Source organism: Bison bison, unplaced genomic scaffold (assembly GCF_000754665.1).
Source record: "Bison bison bison isolate TAMUID 2011002044 unplaced genomic scaffold, Bison_UMD1.0 scf7180017864284, whole genome shotgun sequence".
Taxonomy (NCBI): domain Eukaryota; kingdom Metazoa; phylum Chordata; class Mammalia; order Artiodactyla; family Bovidae; genus Bison; species Bison bison.
Window position 1 is genome coordinate 720,800 of NW_011494856.1, and position 6,836 is coordinate 727,635.

The 6,836-nt window shown below is 43.2% G+C and overlaps 1 protein-coding gene across 2 annotated transcripts in view; it reads left to right on the forward strand.

The window, feature by feature from the left end:
• Window positions 1-6,836, forward strand: part of RNF121 (ring finger protein 121) — an 88,156-nt gene that overhangs the window by 71,699 nt on the left and 9,621 nt on the right. The gene's annotated exons all lie outside the window — the stretch shown is intronic.

Here is a 6,836-nt window from a genome sequence, read left to right on the forward strand (position 1 = left end):
CACTTTTCACTTTCGTGCATTGGAGAAGGAAATGGCAACCCACTCCAGTGTTCTTGCTTGGAGAATCCCAGGGACGGGGGAGCCTGGTGGGCTGCCGTCTATGGGGTCGCACAGAGTCGGACACGACTGAAGTGACTTAGGAGTTGCAGCTGGGAGAAGGAGTTATTACATTGGCCTCTGCAAGATAGGATTTGACATGGGCCTCTTCCCATGTTCTTGGGAAGAATTATTGGGTACTTCAGTGATTGTAAATGATAATCCCGCATAAGATAATTCCCTGCTGCTGCTGCTAAGTCGCTTCAGTCGTGTCCGACTCTGTGCGACCCCAGAGACGGCAGCCCATCAGGCTTCCCCGTCCCTGGGATTCTCCAGGCAAGAACACTGGAGTGGGTTGCCATTTGCTTCTCTAATGCGTGAAAGTGAAAAGTGAAAGTGAAGTTGCTCAGTTGTGTCCGACTCTAGCGACCCCATGGACTGCAGCCCACCAGGCTCCTCCGTCCACAGGATTTTTCAGGCATAAGTACTGGAGTGGGGTGCCATTGCCTTCTCCGAGATAATTCCCTAATAATGATAAATTCCAGCTTCACCAGGAGACCTGGTGGGAGAATTTCTCGTTAGGGTGGAGAGTGCCTCAAACACTAGCTCTTGACCCCTTGTATTCTCCTTCCTTTCATGGGATGTCACTAGTTACCCCCACCACTCCATGATAACAGTCTGTCCCAAGGGTAAACCACATACCTCACTGTACCTCTTAGCACAGAATGTAAGAATCAAACAGTCACATTGGATTTTATTAAAGAGTTGAGGATAAGAGCGCGAAAATAAAGTGTGAGCCTCTTTACCAGGCGGCCTGCTCTCCAGGGCTTTTAGACCCTGCCTCCTCCAACTCGGCCTGTATCAGTGTACTGGGTGTCATCTTAGCACCCACAGCCTGGAATCCACACCTGGACAGTGACTGTCCACCAGGAGTTCATTGATTGGTTGTTTTCCAATTTTCTTCGTAAATATTGCTGAGATTTAGTAACAGGTCTTCTGCTAGGGCTCAGGATGCCAGCAGATTAGATCAGACAGAAATGTGGGAGAAGAGACTCCAACATGAGATTAAAGGGATCTATCTTAGAGTTCTTTCCAACCCTGAGAATTTCAGGACTGTTATTATTTCTGCCCACTTTGGTCAGATGGGCCTTGGTCTTCTCAGGAACACATAGGCCCCTGAACCATGACAGCCTGAATTTCAAGAATATTCCTGGGGCTTCCCTGGTGGTGCAGTGGTTAAAAATCCACATGGCTTTGCAGAGGACACAGATTTGATCTCTGGTCCAGGAAGATTCCACATTCTGCAGGGCAACTAAGCCCCTGTGCAACAACTACTGAGCCCAGGCACACCTAGAGCCTGTGCTCTGCAAGAAGATAAGCCACCGCAATGAGATGAGAAGTCCAAGAGCTGCCACTGTAGAGCAGCCCCCGCTCACCACAACTGGAGAAAGCCCATGTGCAGCAACAAAGATCCAGCACAGCCAAAAAATTTAAAACATAAATAAAGAAGTTAAAAAAAGAGAATGTCTGTGGTCTCAAAGCCAGAATCTGATCAGTGCTTTGGGGAGGGTAATTTGAGGAAGTCAAGAGACAGCAGCTTTCCACTCATTCATTAGCCAACTTATTCATTTATTTATTCAAGCAACAGTTATTTATCAGTAGTCTACAGTGCACAGAATGTGACCAAGTACAGCCTGTACTAGCTTCATTGCTCACTTTCAATAGCAGCCCTAGTTGTTTTTTTAAAAAACTGCTAAAAATACACATACCATCTTAACCATTTTGAAGTGTACAGTTCAGGAGCGTTAATACATTTACATTGTTCTTCAGCTGTCACCATTATCCATCTATAGAACTCTTCATTTTGCAAAACTGAAGCTTTATACTCATTAAACAATAATTCCCTAATCCCCGCTCTCCCCAGCCCCTGGCAACAATCATTCTGTCTGTCTCTATGAATTTGACCACTTTAGATACCTCACATAAGTGAACTCATATGCAATATTTGTCTTTTGTGACTGGCTTATTTCAGTTAGCATAATATCCTCAAGGTTTACCTTTGTTATGGCATGTCAGAATTTCCTTCCTTTTTAAGGCTACATAATATTTCACTTTGTGTATATATACCACATTTTCAATTCTATTTATTTTTTCATAGTTTTTTGTATATTCGGTGATCACAGCTTCTATCCCAAAGAGTCATAGTTGATTCTGGAGCTGTACCAGTCAGGAACTAGGTCTGATTCATCTCTTAGTCCCCCTCTGGGAGTGGTTTGACCTAAAAAAAAAGTCTGTGATTAATTTATTTCACAATTCCTAGAAATAAAACTATGACTTTTTATAGTTGTATTAAGCATTCTTAACTCCTTTTACAGTACTCTACGCTACTACTCTCTTTAGTTAGAGTCCGACACGAGTGAGCGACTTCACTTTCATTTTTCACTTTCATGCATTGGAAATGGCAACCCACTCCAGTGTTCTTGCCTGGAGAATCCCAGGGACAGGGGAGCCTGGTGGGCTGCTGTCTCTGGGGTCGCACAGAATCGGACACGACTGAAGCGACTTAGCTGCAGCAGCAGCAGCTCTTTGTTTTGCCTCACTTGGAGAAATTTGTAACTGTTTTGTTGAGTCAGTTGATTCAAGGGACTCTTGGATGAAGTCTGTGTTTTCCAGCTGGTTACTGTGAGGTCATAAGCCTGTGATAGCCAGTCAGTTTAGTTTCCATTCACACCCGAAAGTCATGGAGGGTGGGGCAATGGCGCATTGGGAAATAAGCTTATTTCTGGGACTTCCTCCTCTGTGGGATTGATTAGCAGGCAGGGTAGCAACATATTGTGCTGTATTGGACCTGGTGTCCTAGCTCACATTTTCTGTCTCCTGAGCAAATTGCTGTGCCTCAGACTTCCTACTTCCTGGAGCCTCAGCAGCCCCAGATAATATGAGGACAGGGCTGGCTACCCATTCATCTGACTTGAAGTAGTAGTGTAAAGAGCTGGGGGGTCAGAGTCAGACAGACTTGGTTTCAGATTCTCCTCCACTTTTAATTATCTGTATACTCTTAAGTAAGTTGCTTTACCTTTCTGATCGTCTTTTCTTAGCTGTAGTAATATTGTCAGCCTTATAGAATTGTGGTAAGGAACAGATGGGTTAATGTCAAGCACTTTGCAGACTAGCCAGGCCCATGGCAGACACTCAGATGGTGATGATGATAGCAACTACTGTTACCTACTGTACAGTCCTCCTGTGCTACATATTTTATATCTAATCACCTGGAGCACAGGGCCCTTGTAGACTTTGTATCTTCATCATACTCAACACATAAAGCAAGCCAGACAGATCATTAACCATGAGTGCCAGTTCTCTCTTGATGCTATCTTTTGTCTGAAATCACCTTCAACCACTCTGTGGTATGGAATTTACTCCTATAATCCTGGAAATGGGTATTTTATTCACTTTTTCAGCAAGTATTTCTGAAGCCATCTTGAACTGACAGGGAGCCAGCTGACCCCTGCCACCAACTCTCTGGCCTCGAGTGAGGCTGTGCTCCCTAGCCATTAGTCTCCTCACTAGTTGAGGGGTGGACCAGAAGAGCCCTCGAGGCTGTCATGGCACACGTTTCCTGTGATGGTCAATGGTGTGGATTGGAACTCCTGTATCCTGAGCCCCTACTACAGACAAGCTCCTGTGCAAAAGGAGAAATCTGACTGTTCATCGGGAGCGCACCCTCTCCCACTTTGAGTAACCTCTGTTTCAAACCTCCACTCTTAAACCTCTAACACCCCTTCCCTCTGCCCTTCATTCTCAGCAGATGATCTTGCCTCCTATTTTCCTGAGAAACTAGAAACCAAACAGGACTCCCCCCCAATTCCTGACACGGTACCTGTAGACCCACTTCTGTTTGCACCTGTCTTCTCCTCCCCTCCAGGAACAGTGGAGTAAGTGTCCTCTCCTCCATCAGAGACCAGCTCTACCTGTGCTCTAGATTCCACACCTCCTGCCTCCCCAGGGACCTGGTGTACCACTGACTTCCTTTCTCACCTAGGACTTCAACTTCTCCCTCTACTGGGTTCTTGCCTATTAATCATTTAAATATTCTGTTTGAAAAAATGTCCTTTCTTTGACATACTTTCTCTAGCTACTGAGCCATTTCCTGTCATTGACAGTTAAATTTGTGGAAAGTTTCTGTTTCCTTTTTGATTACCTTTCACTTACTTTCTGGTCTATTCTAATTGACCTCAAGTCATACCCTTCTTCTGCAGTGACTCTTACTCAGATCACCAGGGACTGTATGTCACTTATTCTGGGGGATTGATTATGATCTCAGCAGTCAACAGCACAGTTGACTCAGCACTTCTTTCTTCTTAAAAAGGGTTCCCCCACCCCACCCCCGCCTCCTGACAGTGGCTTTTGTGACATTACCCTGTCCTGGTTTTCTTTCTCTGTGATATTTTCTGTCTTCTCTGCTAAATTTCCTTCCCCTTAAATGTTACTGTTCCTATGAGCTCAAGGCGAAACCATCTTCTCTATTCTTCACTAGTTATTTCCTTTCTTTTTCCATGAATTCCAGATCTGTAATCCAGAACTCTATTCTGAACTCCAGGCCTTTCCTAGTCAGCTGTCTCTTTGGTATCAACAATTGGTCCACTTCTCCCAATTTTTATTGCCATCAAATTAGCCCAAGTTATCACCTGAGCATGGGAGAAGGAAATGGCAACCCACTCCAGTATTCTTGCCTAAAGAATCCTGTGGACAGAGGAGCCTTGATGGGCTGCTGTCCATGGGGTCACACAGAGTCGGACAGGACTGAAGCGACTTAGCATAGCATAGCGTATCACCTGAGCATAGGCCCCATTATCCATTGCATTTAAAATATTGTAACTGTCTCTTAGCTGGTCTCACTGAATCCATTTTGGCCTCGTCTCCAATCCGTTTTTCACATGGAAGATCGAGTGATCTTTTAAACAATACAAATCTAAAATAAAGCCTTTAGATGACTTCTCATTTAAAGTCCAAAGTCCTCCATTTTGGCCTTAAGGACTTACTGTTTTCCTCTTTCTTACAGACTTCTTTCAGTTTCTCAAGTGCATCAGGTTCTCCCTGCCCCTGGCCTCCTCTTGTCACTTCTGCCTGTCTTCATCTCACTAACTTTACTCACGTTTAACCTCTCAGCCTAAAATGCCACTCCTCTGAGGAAGCCTCCTGAGATGACCTAGGCTTAGTTAGGAGACCCCTTCATTGCAGTGTTCTTTGATAGCCCTTTGAACGCCTTTTAATTAACTAACTCTTATTTTAGCCTTCTAAGTAATTAGTTCTCATTTTATGTACATTTAAAACAAATTTTATTGGAGTATAGTTGACTTACAGTGTTGCGTTAATTTCTTCTGTACAACACAGTGACTCAGTTACATATGTGTGTGTGTGTGTGTGTGTGTTCTTTTTCATATTTTTTCCATTGTGGTTTGTCACAGGATGTTGACTATAGTCCCCTGTGCTATACAGTAGGACTTTGTTGTTTAGTCTTCCTATATATAATAGCTTGACTCTGATAATACCAAAGTCCCATTCCCTCCCTCCTCTATCCTCCCTGCCCCTTGGCAACCACAAGTCTCTTCTCTATGTCTGTGAGTCTGTTTTTGTTTTGTAGATACATTGATTTGTATCGTATTTTACATTCCACATATAAGTTTTATTATATGGTATTTCTCTTTCTTTTTCTGCCTTACTTCACTTAGTATGGTAATCTCTAGGTCCATCCTAGAGATGGCTGTAAATGGCATTGTTTAGTTCTTTTTGATTACTGAGTAATATTCCATTGTGTATATATACCATATTTTCTTTATCCATTCATCTGTTGATGGATATTAAGGTTGTTTCTGTGTCTTGGCTATTGTAAATAGTGCTGCTATCGACATAGGGTTGCATGTATCTTTTTGAATTGTAGTTTTATCTAATATATGCCCAGGAGTGGGATTGCTGGATCACACGGCAACTCTTATTTTTATTTTTTGAGGAGCCTCCATACTGTTTTCCTCAGTGGTTGCACCAATTTATATTCTCACCAACAGTGTAAGAGGGTTCCCTTCTCTACACACTCTGTCCAGCTTTTACTGTTTGTAGATTTTTTTGATGATGGCCACTCTGACTGATGTAAGGTGATACCTCATTATAGTTTTGATTTGAACCAAAGATCAAATTGCCAACAATGATGTGCTGGATCATCGAAAAAGCAAGAGAGTTCCACAAAAACATCTATTTCTGCTTTATTGACTGTGCCAAATCCTTTGACTGTGTGGATCACAATAAACTGTGGAAAATTCTGAAAGAAATGGGAATACCAGACCACCTGACCTGCCTCTTGAGAAACCTATATGCAGGTCAGAAAGCAACAGTTAGAACTGGACATGGAACCACAGACTGGTTCCAAATAGGGAAAGGAGTATGTCAAGGCTGTATATTGTCACCCTGCTTATTTAACTTCAATGCAAAGTACATCATGAGAAATGCTGGGCTGGAAGAAGCACAAGCTGGAATCAAGATTGCCAGGAGAAATATCAATAATCTCAGATATGCAGATGACACCACCCTTATGGCAGAAGGTGAAGAAGAACTAAAAAGCCTGTTGATGAAAGTGAAAGTGGAGAGTGAAAAAGTTGGCTTAAGGCTCAACATTCCGAAAACGAAGATCATGGCATCTGGTTCCATCACTTCATGGGAAATAGATAGGGAAACAGTGGAAACAGTGTCAGACTTTATTTTTTTGGTCTCCAAAATCACTGCAGATGGTGACTGCAGCCATGAAA